Here is a 17872-nt window from a genome sequence, read left to right as displayed (position 1 = left end):
TAGTTACTCAAATGGTATTTGGCAGGTATTTTCTCAAAATGAACAAAATAAATTTGTCATCTCAAAGAAAACAACGGATAGTATTTGTTGCCAATGATAAAATGCAAGCTTTAGCAAAAATTAGAATTAAAAAAATACTTATATGCCATTCTCAGATGGTTGCTTCGCAATACTTAAAAACTTTCCTCATGAAACCAGTAGTATAAATATTATATAACAAATTATAATTTTTAATATTATAAGAATAACATGTCAACAATTTAGGAGAGCTGTATAATTCAATGAACCAATATCTTCCAAGTGAAGAACGAATGATACTACAAATTCAAGTATAGATAAAAGATCCATCCAAAGTACAAAACAGACCAATGGATTTTAATGTAACAAGAGTACAAAAAGTTCATATGGTTTCAGATTCCTCATTGGACCTAATATTTCAGAAACTACCACTTGGAGAGTATTGGAATAAAGAGGCTACTCCTCACTTTTCCAACTACCTATTGGAATGCCAAATTTTCTTAATATATTTCAACCAAAACAACTGCATCACACTGAATGAACAAGCAGATTTGAGAATCTAGCTGCCTTCTATTAAGCCAAACAAAAAAAAAATTGCAAAAATGTAAAACAATGTCACTCTTCACACTATTTTTTTTTTGTTTTGGAAAAGTTATTTCACATTAAAAATGTTGTTATTTAATGAATTAATATTTTTAAAATTTTCAGTTTTAATTTCTACTATGGAAAATATCAATACATAATAGTCAGTGTGGGGTCCTCAATAATTTCTAAGAGTACAAAAGAGTCCTGAGACCAAAATGTTTGAGAACTGTTCTGAATAAAAAATGAGATTAATCTCAATTGTTCTGCATGTGTATCTTTAACTACCTGCAGAGAGTTCCAATAGGGAGAGAGATTTTGATTCTTTGGCTTCACAGATTTTAACAGGTTAGGAAGTTTCCTTTCTAACTTCAAGATTTTCTAGCTGGGGGTGGCTAGGTGGCGCAGTGAGTAGAGCACCGGCCTTGGAGTCAGGAGGACCTGAGTTCAAATCTGACCTCAGACACTTAACACAAAAACTAGCCATGTGACTTTGGGCAAGTCACTTAACCCCAATTGCCCTCCAAAAAGCACAAAAAAAAAGATTTTCTAGCTGGAGGAATGATAATCTTTTTATTTTATTAATAATTCTTAAACGTTCAAAAGGCAGAGCTTTAAAATTTAATCTAGGACCACTGCCTGTGTACTATATTGAGCCAACTGTAATCTAGCTGTGGCTTACTAAATCATAAAACCTGGAGGGAGGGGTGGGGGGGAGCAGGAGGAGAGGTACCAAGGGAAGGGAAGGAAGAAGAGTGCAGATATAAGGAGAGGTAAAGCCTCTGAGCCAGCAAGTGGGAAGAGTTAGGTATGGACTAACAAATTCCATTCTACCCAGGAAGAAGAGTGGGCAACCAAGCCAGCCAACCTTGCTCTCCAAAGCAAAACTTGCCGCTTACAAAAAGAGCATGTTTAAAGAGTTAAGAGTTATATAAGATCTCAAAGATCACCTAGCTACGGAAAACAAGGCCCAAAGATGAGACTTGGCCAAGGTCACACAGGTAAGTGGCAAAGCTGGATTTCAAACTCAAATACATATTCCACATCCAGGTTTTGTTGTTCTTTTCCCACTACTCCAAGTCTGACTCTATACATTGTTTCTCCCCTCTTCATTCCTCCCCCCTTTTTAGAGTCTAAGCTCCTTGAGAGCAATGTCTAACTCTGCAGTTCTAGTTTCTGGGGCAGAGCAGGCATATTTGTTAACTTGAATTAAACTGATAAGCAAAAATAATAGCAGGCTTTCACAGGAAAAAAAAATAGAATGTCAGTCAGAGGAAGAGATTCAAAATGGTCTCATTCTCTTTCTTCTTCAAATGCTTTTTGTTTTTTAATTCAGGACTTCAACTTTTGAGTACTTGCATCAATTGACACAGAATACACACCTTCATGCCTTAGATATCAGGTTCACAGGTTCAATAACTGTAAGGGACATTAGAGATCCTCTATTCCAATACTCTAATTTAACAAATGTGGGAAAAAGTCAAGTAATTTGACCTAGGTCATCCAAAGAGTAGGCATGCCAGCCTAGTTGAGAAGCAGTGGACAAGATCACTATCGCTACCTCCACCTCTCTCCATAACCTCAAATCCTGTGTCCAGAAGCCTCAGAAATAGCAGTATTCTCCAAACTAACCAGTATTTTTTTCAGCCTCACCCCTACAGCAAAAGCCAAGGGAGCAATTCTTACAGGGACACAACCTGACAACTATCTTCTGCAAATATTGCAGCCCCTGCCTCTCCTATAGACACAAGTCACCAAGGACCCTGAAAGGAAAGTTTCTGCCACCAAAGTTTTTGACATTTTCCAATGATTCAACATCAGAAATGGGCATATTTTTAATCAATATAAATGACACTAAAGAAGATATACTACACCATCTGTCTTGCTAAGGCACTAAGGATCCCTGAACTTTTCCATTTCCATTCATCCCAGCAGCTGAATCCTCATATAGGTGCTTTCTGGCACTATTAGAATGTGAGCACCTTAAGAGTATGGGTTATCTTGCTTTTTCTAAAAAGTGGCATGTTCAGCATTTAGCATAATACTTTAGAGTAAGCACTTAATAACTGCTTTTCTCTTCTTTGGTCAAAATAAATTTAATTGATAAGCCCCTCTAAACTTAGGCAACTCTTACAACGACAGAAATGTTTGTCAGCAGGACCATGACTTGAAGTCTTTCCAGCTGATAGGACCCACTAGAATTTAAATTCTGCAAGAACAGCTTTCAAGAATCACATCATAAAAGAGAACTGAAGGACCTAAGTAGTGGATTCCTTTTTCTACCAAAAAAAAATTTATAATTTTTTGTAGGTTAAAAAAAAAACATTAGCTCTTCTCAGCAATGTAAGGACCTAAGACAATTCCAAAAGACTCATGATGGAAAATGACATCAACATCCAGAGAAAGAACTATGGAGTCTGAATACAAATCAAAGCATACTATTTGCGCTTTTTTCTTTTTCGTGGTTCCTCCCATTCACTCTAATTCTTCTATACAACATGAGTAATGTGAAAATATGTTTAATAAGAATTTATATGTAGAGCCTGTATCAGATTGCATACCATGGTGAGGTGAGAGGGGAAGAGGCAGAGAAAATTTGAAACTTATGGAACTGAATGTTGAAAACTAAAAATTAATTTTTAAAAATAAAATAAAAACAACAACAAAAGGTAAAACAGAAGAGAATAGCTAAAGCGTCTTAAATTCATTCAAAGTAGTTTGGGAACCTAGAATAAATCCTTAAGACTTCAAATCCTTGCCAACTTACACACCAGTAATAGCCTTGACTTTTGGATGAACTTATCTCTATTTCTGCTAAGATTTAAATTCCTTTTCTTACTCTCAGGTAATTTTTCACTATGAAAAATTTAAGACTATATAAATAATTAAATAGTATGACCTCACTCATAAAACATCTTGAATTAAGATCTATATAATTTAACTAAAAGTTCTCTGAAGACAAGAACTAAATCAACAAACTTTTATAACTAACAGCATTCAGCAGTCAACTCCAAAAGAAGCATTTAATAAACACTTGGAAACCGAAGTAAAATCAAGTCAATAACAGAAAAGCCAAAATAAATAGGCTGTATTAAAACAAACATGTTAAAAACACATAAATATTTTAAGGCTATATCTCTAGTCCAGAATTATATTTCTATACCATTTCCCACCTTTCCAAACATTACATGAATGGTAGCAAGCAGAATAGCTTTCTAGGATGACAGAATTCAAAGTCCAGCCTCTGACACATACTGGCTGTTAGAACCTGGGCCAAGTTATTTAAGTCTTAATGCTCCAGGAACCTCTTGAAGACTCTAAACTGAAGAAGGGTCGCTACAATGACAACTTTGTTTTAGACTTAGCTCTTCAGAAAAATGCAATGACCTAAGACAATTCCAAAAGACTCACAATGTTAAATGCTATCTGCATCCAGAGAAAGACTTTTTTAAATGCAAATCAAAGCATACTATTTTCTCTCTTTTTTTTTCTCATGGTTATTCCCTTTTATTCTGATTCTTCTTTCACAACATGACTAATGTGGAAATATGTTTAATATAATTGTACATGCATAATCTATATCAGATTGCATGCCATCTTGGGGAGGGGGGAAAACTTAGAACTCAAAATCTTATAAAAGTAAATAATGAAAACTAAAAATAAATTTTTTAAAATGCAAAGAAGACATTCTATTTGTATTTAGTACCATTTAGTATTGCAGAAATGAGCTTTGTTGTATATCCTTTTGATGAGTTATTGGTGTCATTCTATAAAACAAAGAGTTTTATCATATTCTTCAAAAGCTCAACCCCACCCACTCTTTGTCATATTTGCCTACTTATTTTTACATATTTCATTAAGTTAATTTAATGACCCTTTGTCCCAACCCTGAAAGAAGAAGGGAAAGTATACTATATCATGTATAAAGACAACATGATGAAAACTAAAGTTCTATTCTACCAAACAAATATACTCTAATATACTTTCAGAAAAATATACTTTTAAAAGGACACATTTTTCCAGGTTAAGTATAACTGCAGTAACTTAAAAAGTTTAAATACATTTATTAATTTAAGTCCACATTTCCATGAACAGCAGCATTTTAGATAAATGTTTCTATAACAGGGCACTAAAGTGATGAAACATCTTAATTCAGAAGGTAGAGTGATTCATTGCCCCTTGTCCATTTGCCAAATCTTGAAGTACATTTTGCTTCCTTAATAAGTAATATAGGCACACATTCTTGTTTTAAAAGATTCTTACCCATTATACAATGAAGAGAGAAAGAAAGAACTGGTTCAGTAACTCAGTGAAGTTAAAGTTAGATATGTAAAAAGAACCATACATATCATAGCTGAAACTTTCCTACTCCCCTGCTGCATGACATCAAACAAAAAAATCAATTCTTTTCATTACCCTTGATTTTATAAATTATCTATATTTGATACTTTTAATATTTAATACATATCTATACTTTTAATACTATAAAATATAGTATTAATGCTCTAATGCTATATTTTAATACTTTAATACTTTGTGGCTGTTTTCTCCAGTAGCAAAAAAGAGACTGCAAGATAATATATCCAACTAACATGAAAACTGACAAGAGCATAGGGTCACAGATTTAAAGTTAGAAGAGAACTTAAAGATCCTCTAAGTCTACGTCTCTCATTTTATAAATGAGGAAACCGACGCCTACAAAGGTAAGTGACTTGTCCAAGGAATGTGAGTGAAAGAGCCAGAATTTGAACCTAGGTCCACTGACTACAAATCTTGTGCTGTTTGCACTGCATTTGATTAAAAGGCAAAATCTAATGCAGTCATTTAAGCAACATGATATATTAAAAAAAATATTCACTAGGGAGTCATGGGATTTTGTTCCCAGTCACCAGGCCCCAGAGCCATCATCTATAACATGAAGTTAAACTAAATTCTAAGTTCCTTTCAGCTCTAAAATTTTATGATTGTAATTCATTTAAAAAGACACTTAGCAACAGTTGTTGGTGCTAAGTAGAGAAGTACCCAATAAGTAAGTATGGATTTGATGACAAATTTTGGCTCAGCAAGTGAACTCAAGAACTAAAGTCCTTTCATTAGTACAGGGAACTCCCTGGATGAGAAAACTCCCTCTTCCAATGGAGGTCAACAACTTCTTTGCTCTATCCAAATCTCTGTGATCAAGGTCATACAGCTCCTGAGTGTCTAAGGGCAAATTTGACCTCAGGTACTCCTAACCCCTAGAGTCAATGCTCTATCTATTGTGCAACAATTTAGATAATCTTAAAGGGTTGTCAGCAACCCTGAGAGGTTACATGATGTGCCCACACTCATACAGCCACTGTGTCAGAGGCAGTACTTGTGCCCAGCTTTTGTTGGTTTCAAGGTAAGCTTCCTATTCACTTTTACCACACTGCCTCTACAGGAATCAAATAGTTTCTCAATTGCAGAAAAGACAGCACAATTATAGGAGTAAGAGATAAGATGCATTCCATAATAAGAAGTATATAAGGTAACAATAATTTTGTGTTGTATCTTTAATATTCCTGAATTTATAAAACAGTGAAACACAAGAACTTGAAAATACTCTGTAATAATTCTAAGTATCCCATGGAAAGAGAAATTGTTATCACCTTAATTACAATATAAATTTCAAGACAGAATCAAGAGAAGCTCATTAAAATATACAGAATTATTAAATGCATAAATTAATAATTCTATAAACTATATCATGTTCCTTAATTATTAGCATGTTCCTCATATTTCAGTACTTTGTAAGTTCTAGAAATTTCACAAAATTATTACCTTATACATTGCAATACAGGATACAAAGTTAAATATTAAGAATCCAATATTCTATCAATCAATGATCATTGACTGAGTGCCTCTGAGTTAGGCACTGTGCTAGTAGTAGACATAATGTTTAAATTTTCATAAGTTGTTCTAACAAGTTTGTGAAATAAGAATTTTATTGATTTTGTGGGAATAGTAAAATATACCTAAAATGGTGCTTTTTAAAAAGTATCACATACTGTAAGGGAATTTCATGATATCTTGGGATGTTTAACTCCACAACACCTAAATGATATGCACAATTTTTTTCCTATTGCCAGTTTGGGACATTAAGATAAGAATCATTCATAAAAAGATGCATATGCATAAGCTGGCAATAAACATTATTCTTATTTTTTCCTTACCTACTGTTTTGCAATATGTATTGCTTCTTTTTGCTGGTGTACAGTAAAGAATCTGAAAGATTCTATACAAGTACTTTGGCAGTTTAGGCTCCTTCAGTCATACGCTGAAGAAAAGGGGGAAAATATTTTGCTTCTTTCAACAGCCACCCCAATCCAAGTGACAAAGAATGGGTGGACAGAAAAGGCACAAAGACAAAAGAAAAAGAATGTGTTCAATAAGAGAATAAAAAAGTTTCAAGGTCACCTGTCAACTGGATACCTAAGTTTTTTCAAACACATTATTCTTAATAAGTCTACTATGATTAATGTCATTAAGATGGTAAAAAAAAAAATTCACATTTCCTTTAGAAAAATGAGGCAATAATAGCTGACACTTATCTAGTACTCTAAGAATTACAAAAAATGTTTTGCACAGATTATTCTTATTTGATCCTCACAATAACCCAATAAAATATGTACTACGTGTATTATTATCTTCATTTTTTTTTTTTTGCTTTTTGGAGGGCAATTGGGGTTAAGTGACTTGCCCAAGGTCACATGGCTAGTTTTTTTAAGTGTCTGAGGCCGGATCTGAACCCAGGTCCTCCTGACTCCAGGGCCGGTGCTCTATTCACTGCACCACCTAGCCGCCCCTATTATCTTCATTTTTACTTAATAACAAAACTTAGGCTCAAAAAAATTAAATGATTTGATCATGGTCACAACTTCTAAATGTCAGCAGCAGGATTGTACTCTATGTCTCTCATGACTCCAAGACCAGGGCCCTTTCCACTATATCACACTTTCATAATACAAGTTTGTCAGTACATGCATATATACATACATATATACATGCAATAAATCAGAAAAGGAATTAAAGATAACAATATTTTAAGCTTCAAAGTTTAATTTTCCTTTTCATATGCAAATGTGAAAGTATTTTTGTGTGAAAGCACAGAGGCAGCTGGTGAGGAAATGAACCGAACATTGGGACTAAAGACAAGTAGTAGCTGTGTGACCCTACAGAAGTCACTTAACCTCTATTTTCCGGTTTCCTCAACTGTAAAACAGGAATAATAATAGCATCTACCTTGCAAAGTTGTTCTGAGGATCAAATGAGATATTAGTAAAAATCACTTTGCACAGTTACTAGGACATAGTAGGTGCTGTATAAATGCTTATTCCTTCCCCCCTTCCTGAAATATAGTTGTTTTCATCTACCACACGCTAAATATTAATACCTGCTGCTTTTAAATTAGTTATCCTTAACTACGAAGATCATATTTTCCACACCCCAAGCCCTGACATATTGTCTAACAAAGGATATTCCTTTTGCAAGACCTCTTTTAAATCACATACTTTCCTTTTTCTTGAAACCAAAACTATATGATTACCAAATCGATAACTAACTAGAATGTTAAGGTTTGGTCTTAGCATTCCATTTTCCATACTTCAAACAAAAGCTTCACAACTCAAAATAAGGTGATATGCTACAATTAAAACCAAATATTTATCTCAAAGAAAAGGAATTTATACTTAGAACATCTTAGTAGTTAGCTTCTAAGAAAATAAGTATAACAAATTTACACTTGTAAAAGAAAGCAATCTTACACAGAATATAATGGAAAGAACAGTGGACTTGGAAATAATACTTATACTACTCACCTCACAGTGTTATTGTGAAGATGGAAAAAAAATGCATGAAAAGCTCTTTATAAACCATAATTGTTTTGTAATAGTCGATAAACATGTACTTAAGTAACAACTAGGTACTATACACTGTAGTAGATGTTGGGAATACAAATGAAAAAATGAGGCAGTCTGTGACTCCAAGGAGTTTAAATCCCACTAAATAAATATAGGCAAGTATTTATTACTATTACCTCTGAAATGACAGAGGGATCCAAATGTACTCCAGAAATACTGATGATTTCACAATTTTCCAATTAGTCCTCTGAAGAAAAAGTCATCCAAGTCAGGAAATGGCACCAAAGTACACTTACCTAGATCAATATTTTAAAAAGTCATGCAAATACCAAACCCTATCCTGGACAAATGTATTTCCCCAATTAACTAACTGTAGTTTGGATACTGAGCTACCCCTGTTTCTTATCTCCATTTTACTACCATATAAAACCACATCAGAAAATTCAGGATTAGGAATTTAGGAACAATATATATGAACTTAACAAATATGAAAACAAACTTATTTGAATATCTATCAACAGTAAAACTTTATTAACATGGGTGACAAAAATATCATTTAAAGCACTGAACTACCAAGTTTTAGATAAATCATCTTAATCATAATGTCAAATTTAATTATCCCCTGATAATCTACAAAGCACTGACTATATCCACTGTAGAAGAATCATATTGCATTTATGCCTAGCTTGTCTAGACAAAATGAGGATAGAGGGGAAAAGCAAGCAACATATTTAAGAGTTCACTGAATAAGCTGATTCACTTTGCAATTTACAAGGAAGTTTCTGGGAATTAATGGATTTTAAGACCAAATACTCTTCTGAAACACAAAACAGACATAATAGTTAAAGTTATAACTTAATATATCACTTAATTTTTATGCTATTGATTAATAAATGTTTTATGACTGAATGGAAATAGGTTGGTAACAGAATTTTCCTCTACAGCACTCTCTAAATCCTGAGTCACTGAAAAGCATTTTTAGTTGGAGATCATCAGCATCAATCACCTCATTTTACTAATGGGTAAACAAACAGTAAGGAAGCAAGGAGACCAAATTCTAACTCAGATACTCTAATTCCAAAACCAATGCTTTTTCCATAACTATCTAGCCTCTACTGTAATACAGCAATAAAGCCCACAGTTTTATCTGAGTAGTCACAGAAGTTCTTCAATGCCAGTTCTCTAGTTCCAAATTTCATTTACATAAAATAATATTTTAAGATTCTTCCAAGGCTAATCTTATTTTAAAAATGAAGATAGAATAATTAAAAGTAGAAGACTTCACTCCATGATATAAATTTAAAAGAGATTCTATATACAGATTTTCCTGAAGAAGACACTAAGATGAAAAGTAATCTTAATCTACTTTAAAAATAACCTAATATGAATTTGCATTTGACACAGCTGGGAGTTGCACAGCTTCAAGCTTCTGGTTTTCTAATCTCGGGGAAGGCAGAAAGATTCTCTGCACCTTTAGTTAAGGTAAACATAGAAATAAAACGAATTTTGTCTTCTAATTACAGAGAATTAAATAACTTCACCTAAATGCCTGTTTTGCCTTACTTCTAATTATTTCCTTTAGGCAACATTAAGAGTTGTCCAGGTCACAATAATCAATCGACAAGCATGTATAAAGTGCCATAAAATTTACAGTGCTTTACATGTATAATTTCATTTAATCCTCACAGCAACCCTGTAAGGTAAGTGTTATTATTATAGCTAAGGCTGATGGAGGTTAAATGACTTGCTCAGGATCCCAGAGTTAGTACATGGCTGAGACTTAATTGGAATTCAGGTCAAGCAAAAAGATTAGTCAAAGACAAAAAGTACACAAGCAAATTAAATCTGGATCAGAGTATTCATTCACTAACAGAAATGGAAAGCAATCCCCTGTCATCCTAAAGAAAATATCAGCAGTACTGGGTTAATATGAAACATTTTTAAAAGGTGGTTAGACTTTCGGGGTTTGGGGCCGTGTCCGCTGGAGGGCGGTCGGGGGTCCCTGGTGCATCCGGGAAGCTACGGGGTGTGGGCCTACTTCTTTCATCGCGGCGTTAGGAGGCAGCCGTTGCCATGACAACCCAGGCAAGTTTGGTGGCAAACCGAGGCCGGTTTCAAATGGGCCACTGAGCTGAACAGCCCCGGAGGCGGCAGCAGGGGCCGAAGTGATGGGGAGGTGGCCAGGGAGATTCTACGTATGTATCCAGTGGGTTACCTGGACAAGCAAGTGCCAGATACCAGCGTGCAGTAAACAGACCGAATCCTGGTAGAAAAGCGTTGCTGGGACATTGCCCTGGGTCCCCTCAAACAGATCCCCATGAACCTGTACATGGCAGGCAACACTATCTCCATCTTCCCCACTAAGATGGTGTGTATGATGGCCTGGAGGCCCATTCAAGCACTTATGGCCATTTCATCCACTTTCAAGATGCTGGAGAGTTCAAGCCAGAAGTTCCTCCAGGGCTTGGCCTATGTCATTGGGAACCTCATGGGGCTGGCTTTAGCTGTCTATGTGACTGCTGCCTACTCATGCATCATACTGGTTGGCTTTCATTGAACCCCCTGAGAGAATGGAATTCAGTGGTGGTGGACTACTCGTGTAATCAGAGGAAAATGTGTATTGGCACTCCTTTCAACACTTGGATCCCATTTGTTTTTGTCATTTGTCCCTTCTCAGTAACACTTCGGTCTGTTCTGTTTCGCAAAAGTCTCCTGTGCTGAAAAGAATCAAAAAACTCCTTTTCTCCAAGGTAAAAAAGAACAAAGCTTATGGGGTCAAAGTACAAGAGTACCAACAAAGGAAAAACTACAGAGATGCTCCTGGTTGAAAATAATGTAAAAAAACTTTATTTATGTTCCCAATACAGAGCAAAAACAAAACCATAATTCTGTGTAAACAAGAGTGGCTGTTTTGGCTGCTCCTCTCAATAAGTTAAACTGCTCAGAACAGCTCTTGGAAAAGAAAACAAAAGTTGCATGATTTCCCTTAAATCCATTTTCCTTAAAATAAAGATTCTACCTCTAAATGATATTAAAGGGGACAAATACTGTTGGAGACAATGTGGCAGATTTGAGAAACTAATGCTAGCTTCAAATTATACATGAAAAGAAGAAAGTAAAAAGAAAAAATAATTGTTAAAAAAAAAGGTTAGAGAGGACAGCATTCTAGGAAAAAGAAGAAATGGTCTATATTAAACAAGAGACTTAGCCTTAGATGTAAAATATCCTTAAAACAACTTTTTTTAAAAAAACAAAATCTGGGTGAAAGGATTCAAATTGGTTCATACTATAGTAAATACACAATCCAGTCTTTTCAAGCAACCTGCATTCCATATTAGAAAGTAATAATGAAACTCAAAGATTTCAAATGTTTAATTTGGAGGCTGGGCAAGTTTTCTAAGAAAGTTTTGGGTGGAAGTCTGAAAATTCTTCTTTATTCAGCTTACAATATAAGCCACAATTGGGACAGCTGTACAATCAGTTTGAATCCAAGTCAACAGAAAAAACTAAAGGCAAAATCATCTTGGATGGTCTCTGAGCAAATACATGCAAATAATGATATGATAAATATAATTCTGTTTCTGTGTTTCAAAAAGACATATATAACTCAAAATTCCTTGATGTAACTGAGATAGATACTATATGAAGAATATCTAATCACCTAACCATAAAATATCTGTAAAGCAGTTAGGACACAATGATATTTTTAAGCCAATTCCCTATGAAGTACAGATCAAGTTAATAGCGTCTTTGTGTCAGAGAGTCCTAAGCCTTTCACATTAAATAAATGTTTTCACACTACACAACAAAAATAATATTAATAACTATCAGTTTCATGTCTATAAAATAATGATGATCCAAAAACAAAGTTTGCCCAATATCAATGAATACCCAAGAAAAAAATTTAATCAGTAGATTGGCACTATACATCAGGTATCTATAGTATTCTGTATTAACTCACTGTCCTACATGTTTTCATTTAAAATATTTAAGAGTTTTGGGGGAAGGGAGGGTATTTTGAATCAATGTTCTTTCAACTTTGCTGGGAGCAAGTGTTTAATTGCATTTTAACTGCTTCATTTTTTTTTCTGTACAAAGCATATGCATTCCTTCACCAGTTATATGATTAAAATTTCTTTCCATTATTCACTTTAATACCAGAATTATATAAACAAAATGAATGTACTATAAATAATAGATGTGAGGAGAACAAAATTATGATGTGTGGTCTCATAGTAAGGTACCTCAAATTCAATCACTTAAAATCACTTAGAAAGACTACAACAACACAGTTTGTTTTATAAGATCAAGTTTTAAATTTTTTTCATAAAGACCTCCAATAATAAACTATTTTTTTTTAATTGCCATACTTAAGCTACCACTTCCAGTTTTTATAGAAATTGTTAAATATTTGAGTCTTAAAAAAATTTAACTAACTCTGGATTACACTTACCAGCACAGAAATTTCTACTGAACTAAAGAGAAATCTGTTAGGCAATATCTTTATCTTTAAATATTGATATAAACTCCGGATTTATAGCCTAAGAATAGCACAATTTCAAAAAAGTATGAATGGATTACACTCTGAATTGGGAGGAAGTACTCCTACCAATGACAGAACAAAGCTATCACAATATAATAGGTATAATTTCATGTAAAACACTAGCCCTGAGCTTCCAAAGAGCACATACTGACATGAAAACATCATAATCCAAAAATTGGACCCCAAAACAAAGTACAGAACTTTCCACTTTTGAATTATCTGAAAATGCACCTGGCTTTAAAACATCTAACCAAAAGCTATACTTAAGTGGCTTGCCCAAGGTCACACGGCTAGTTTTTGTGTTAAGTATCAGGCCCAATTTGAACTCAGGTTCTCCTGACTCCGGGGCCGGTGCTCTATTTACTGCGCCACCTAGCTGCCCCTAATAAACTATATTCTTTCTTTTGCTTTTTGGAGGGGAAAGGCAGGACAATTGGGGTTAATCGACTTGCCCAAGGTCACACTGCTAGTAGTGTCTGAGACCAGATTTGAACTCAGGTCCTCCTGACTCCAGGGCTGGTGCTCTATTCACTGCATCACCTAGTCACCCCCAGACTTATTGTTAACATGCATATTGTTTCACTTGGAATTAAATTTATACTCTAATTTCTAATATTTATGGCACCAGGTCTTGAAAGAATAGCTGTTGGGGGCAAGCTAGGTGGCGCAGTAAATAGAGCACTGGCCCTGGAGTCAGGAGGACCTGAGTTCAAATCTATCTTCAGACACAACACAAATACTAGCTGTGTGACCTTGGGCAAGTCACTTAACCCCAATTGCCCTCCAAAAAGCAAAAAAAAAAAAAAATAAGTCTGTCATGATCACAACAAAGATTCAAAATGTTATAAAACAACTTTCACATCAGGAATATCCAAAATGGTTTGTAACGGGTTAAGTCAGTGAGATTACTATACTATTCCTATTTTTAGATTTTCTTATATTAGTCACTTAAAGTTTACCACAAAGGCATTAGTGAACAATTATTATTTTGCATTCACAGTTTTAACAATGAACTACTGCAGTCATAATAATGATGAAAATAACAATAATATCTAACACATATAGTACTAGTACTATACACACATATACAGTACAAAGGGCAGCTAGGTGGTACAGTAAGATAAAGTGCCAGGCCTGAAGTCAGGAAGACTCATCTTCCTAAGTTCAAATCTGACCTCAGACACTTACTACCTGGTGACTCTGGGCAAGTCACAACCTTGTTTGTCTCAGTTTCCTTATTTGTAAAATGAATTGGAAGAGGAAATGACAAACCACTCCAGTATCTCTGCCAAAAAAACCCGAAAGAGTCATGATGAGTTGGACACGTCTGAAACAACTGAACAACAACATATAGTATTAGTATATAAATGTTAACTGTTAGGTGGCACTGTGTAGTGTTTCTGCTTCCTTTTCCCTGAGAGTGGATGAGGGGAATAATCTTTCCTTGGCCACTGATCTCTCTATTCCCTTCTCTCAGATCTGATCAAAAACCATTATGATAATCATCTTATTTTTTGCAGCCAACGATCAATATGAAGCTTCAAATCTATGAGGTACCCTCTCCTTTGATGTTTTTTATCAAGAGAGCCCAGTTAGGAAAATTCCTTATATTCAAATTTTGACTCTCCACCCTAATCTAATTTTTTTTTTTACTGTATCTCCAGCTAACCCCTGGCTTCCTCATATTTAAAAACAAGACCAAGATGTAGGAAATGTTTAAATTTTTTAAAATATATATAATGCTTTAAAGTTTACAAAGCACTTTACACTTATTATTTCATCTGATTCTCACTACAATCCTTTCAAAGACAGATACTATCATTAACACCATTTTACAAATTGAGGAAACTGAGGCTGAGAGATTATATGACTTGTCATATAAGACAAAAAAACACCCAAGACAAAATGTGACCTCAGGTCTTTCTGACTCCACATCCACTGCTTAACCTCTATGCCATCCAGCTATATCAGCATAATTAGGAACATTATGATAGTTTTACTGACATATGATAACATACATAACAACATATTACAAAGAAGAAAATGTTTAGCAGAACAACTAATTTTAACAGAGATGTTTAAGAACAGAAAAAGAGAGTGTTGGCTACGTAGAAAAGGAGAAGAATATCTGATGGATACAAAGACAGCACTGATAACTATACAATGTCATTTTATGGACTATGACTTTCTTTTTTTTAAAAATTTGTACCATCACAAAAATATTAAAATGGAAATATTTTCATTTTAATAGTATGTGAATGAAGTCAGTAACAATTTATGTTAGGCCTTAATAAAGGAATGATGATTTTGGTATTTTCCCTCACATATCACCAGGAGCAAGAAAAACAGAAAAAAATCTTTACAATTACAAAATAAATAAAATATTTCTTAAATCATATTTACATGGAAAATGAATGATAAAATAGGGGGCTTCATTATACTGCTTTCCCAATTAGTTTCTGTATCTGGGTTCTCATGCAGTAGGTCAATACTATAATATTTTTAGTACCCTACAGTTAATGAATACATAATAACTACATTCAGGGAGTGGGGAATCAGGATTTTATTCCAGAAAAGAAGTCTGAGAACAGCTACCACATCCAAGGGAGGCAGCAGGCATGAAAATTACCCACGCCCAACCTGGTGAGGTAGTGACAAAAAACAATACAGAACTCTTTCAAGGTCCTCTAATTGGGATGAGTATACTTTAAATCTTTAACAAGAATCCAATGGAGGGCAAGTCTGGTTCTAGCAGCCACAGTAATTCCAGCTCCAATAGCATATATAAAAATTGCTGCAGTAAAAAGTTTATAGTTGAATCAGGGAAGTTAGGTGGCACAGTGGATACAATGTCAGGCCTGGAGTCAAGAACACTCATCCTCTGGAGTTCAAATCTGGTCCCTGACACTTACTGGCTGTGCTGTATGACCCTGGCCAAGTCACTTAATTCTGTTTGCCTCAGTTTTCTCATCTGTAAAATAAGCTGAAAAAAGAAATGGCAAACCACTCCAGTATCTTTGCCAAGAAAAGCCCAAATGGGGTCACAAAGAGACATGTCTGAAGCAACTGAACAACAAGTATGGGGCTATCTCTATTTCTAAAAAGCAGTCATTTTCTGAAATGGGCTAAGAATTTCTAAATTTTAGGTCTTATGTGTGAAGAGAGCTGGTCTCAGAGTCAAGATATGGACTGAAATCCTGCCTTTAATACATACTGATCATGTTACCATGGACAAGTCACATAACCTTCCAATAGTCCCAGGCAACTCTTCTTAAACTATTAGTTATAAATCAGGTGCTGATCACAGGTCCCAAACAAAATAAATAAAGAAATGAATGCATAGAGGCAAACTGACACATGGGAACGGGGGAGGGCAAAGCACATGGGGGCAGACCCAGCAGAAAACTGATCCACCAACCACAGGGGCCATTCCCAGGCCTATCATTGCAGGACTGGGGATCTGTTGGAGCTGGGTAAGCCATAAACACAGGGCCCGTGCCAGCTACAACAGCTACTCCTGGAGCTATCAACCCACAGCCTGGAAATTTAAAAATCACCTATGTGAACTTCCAGGGACCAGGATGGTGAAATGAACCCCAGCTGATCTAATCCACACCTCCCCCCCAACCCTGAAAACCCAGAGATTATTGCCCCAGAGTAAAATCCTAAAATACTGGAACCAACTGAAGGCTTGGGAGTCCTAGAGAAAGGACATGGCTAAGGCTGTGCTTCAAAATGGGGAAAAGCAAAGACAAAGATTTTAGAATCCTATTATTGCGAGCATGAAGAACCAAATTCAGATATAAACAGCATTGATTATACACACACAGCTGAAGCCTCAACAGGGAATATGAACTGGTCTCAAGCCCAGAAAGCATTCTTAGAAGAGCTCAAAAAGGATTTTAAAAACCAAATGAGAGAGGTAGAAGAAAAACTGACCAATTCTTTTAAAATTACAATTTCAAAAAGAGAAAAACATTTCACCAAAGAAAGCAGCTCTTTAAAATGGAAAATGTGTGAAATGGAAAGTGCGGTCCAAAATCTAACTGGAAAAAATAAATCCCTAAAAATAAAATCTGAACATATGGAAAAGAAGCTCCAAAAATTAACTGAGGAAAATAATTCACTAAAAATTATTATCAGCCAAATGGAAGCTAATCTATGACACATCAAGGATCAAACAAAATCTCAAGAATGAAAAATTAGAAAAAGAGGTAAAATATCTCAATGGAAAAATAACTGACCTGGAGAACAGATGCAGGAGAAATAATATAAGAACTATTGGTCTACTGGAAAGTCATGATGAAAAAAAAAAAGAGCCTAGGCAACATCTTCCAAGAAATCATCAAGGAAAACTGCCCTGAGGTCCTAGAACCAGAGGGTAAAATAGTTATCAAAAGAATCCACCCTACACTTCCTGAAAGAGATCCCAAATTGAAAACTCCAAAAAATGTTGTAGTCAAATTCCAGAACTATCAGGTATAGGAGAAAATACTGCAAGCAGCCAGAAAGAAGTAATTCAAATATCACAAAACTACAGTAAGGATCACACAGGACCTAGCAGCTTCTACCCTAAAAGATTGGAGAGGCTGGAATATGATACTTCGTAAAGTAAAGGAGCTCGGGCTACAACCAAGGATGAACTATCCAGCAAAAATGAGCATAATCTTTTGGGCAAGGAGATGGTCATTCAATGAAATAAGGAACTTCCAGACCTACCTGATGAAAAACCCAGAGCTCAATGGAAGATTTGATGTCCAAATACAAGACTCAAGAGATAAATAGAAAGGTAAACAGAGAAAACACACACACACACACACACACACACACACACACACACACACACACA

At 35.0% G+C, this 17872-nt stretch overlaps 1 protein-coding gene and 1 pseudogene across 8 annotated transcripts in view; one reads left to right on the top strand and one right to left on the bottom strand.

Moving 5' to 3' along the window:
• The window catches only part of SHOC2 (SHOC2 leucine rich repeat scaffold protein), a 189220-nt gene that overhangs the window by 134630 nt on the left and 36718 nt on the right, over positions 1–17872 (bottom strand). The window lies entirely within an intron of this gene.
• On the top strand, positions 10515–11626 carry LOC138169472 (ER membrane protein complex subunit 4 pseudogene; annotated as a pseudogene).

This window comes from Petaurus breviceps, unplaced genomic scaffold, assembly GCF_028583685.1.
Source record: "Petaurus breviceps papuanus isolate PSGF00001 unplaced genomic scaffold, PetGlider_PUasm1.0 37, whole genome shotgun sequence".
In the NCBI taxonomy this organism is placed as follows: Eukaryota; Metazoa; Chordata; class Mammalia; order Diprotodontia; family Petauridae; genus Petaurus; species Petaurus breviceps.
Note: the sequence above shows the minus strand (reverse complement) of the source record. Positions and strands in the feature narration are given on the sequence as shown.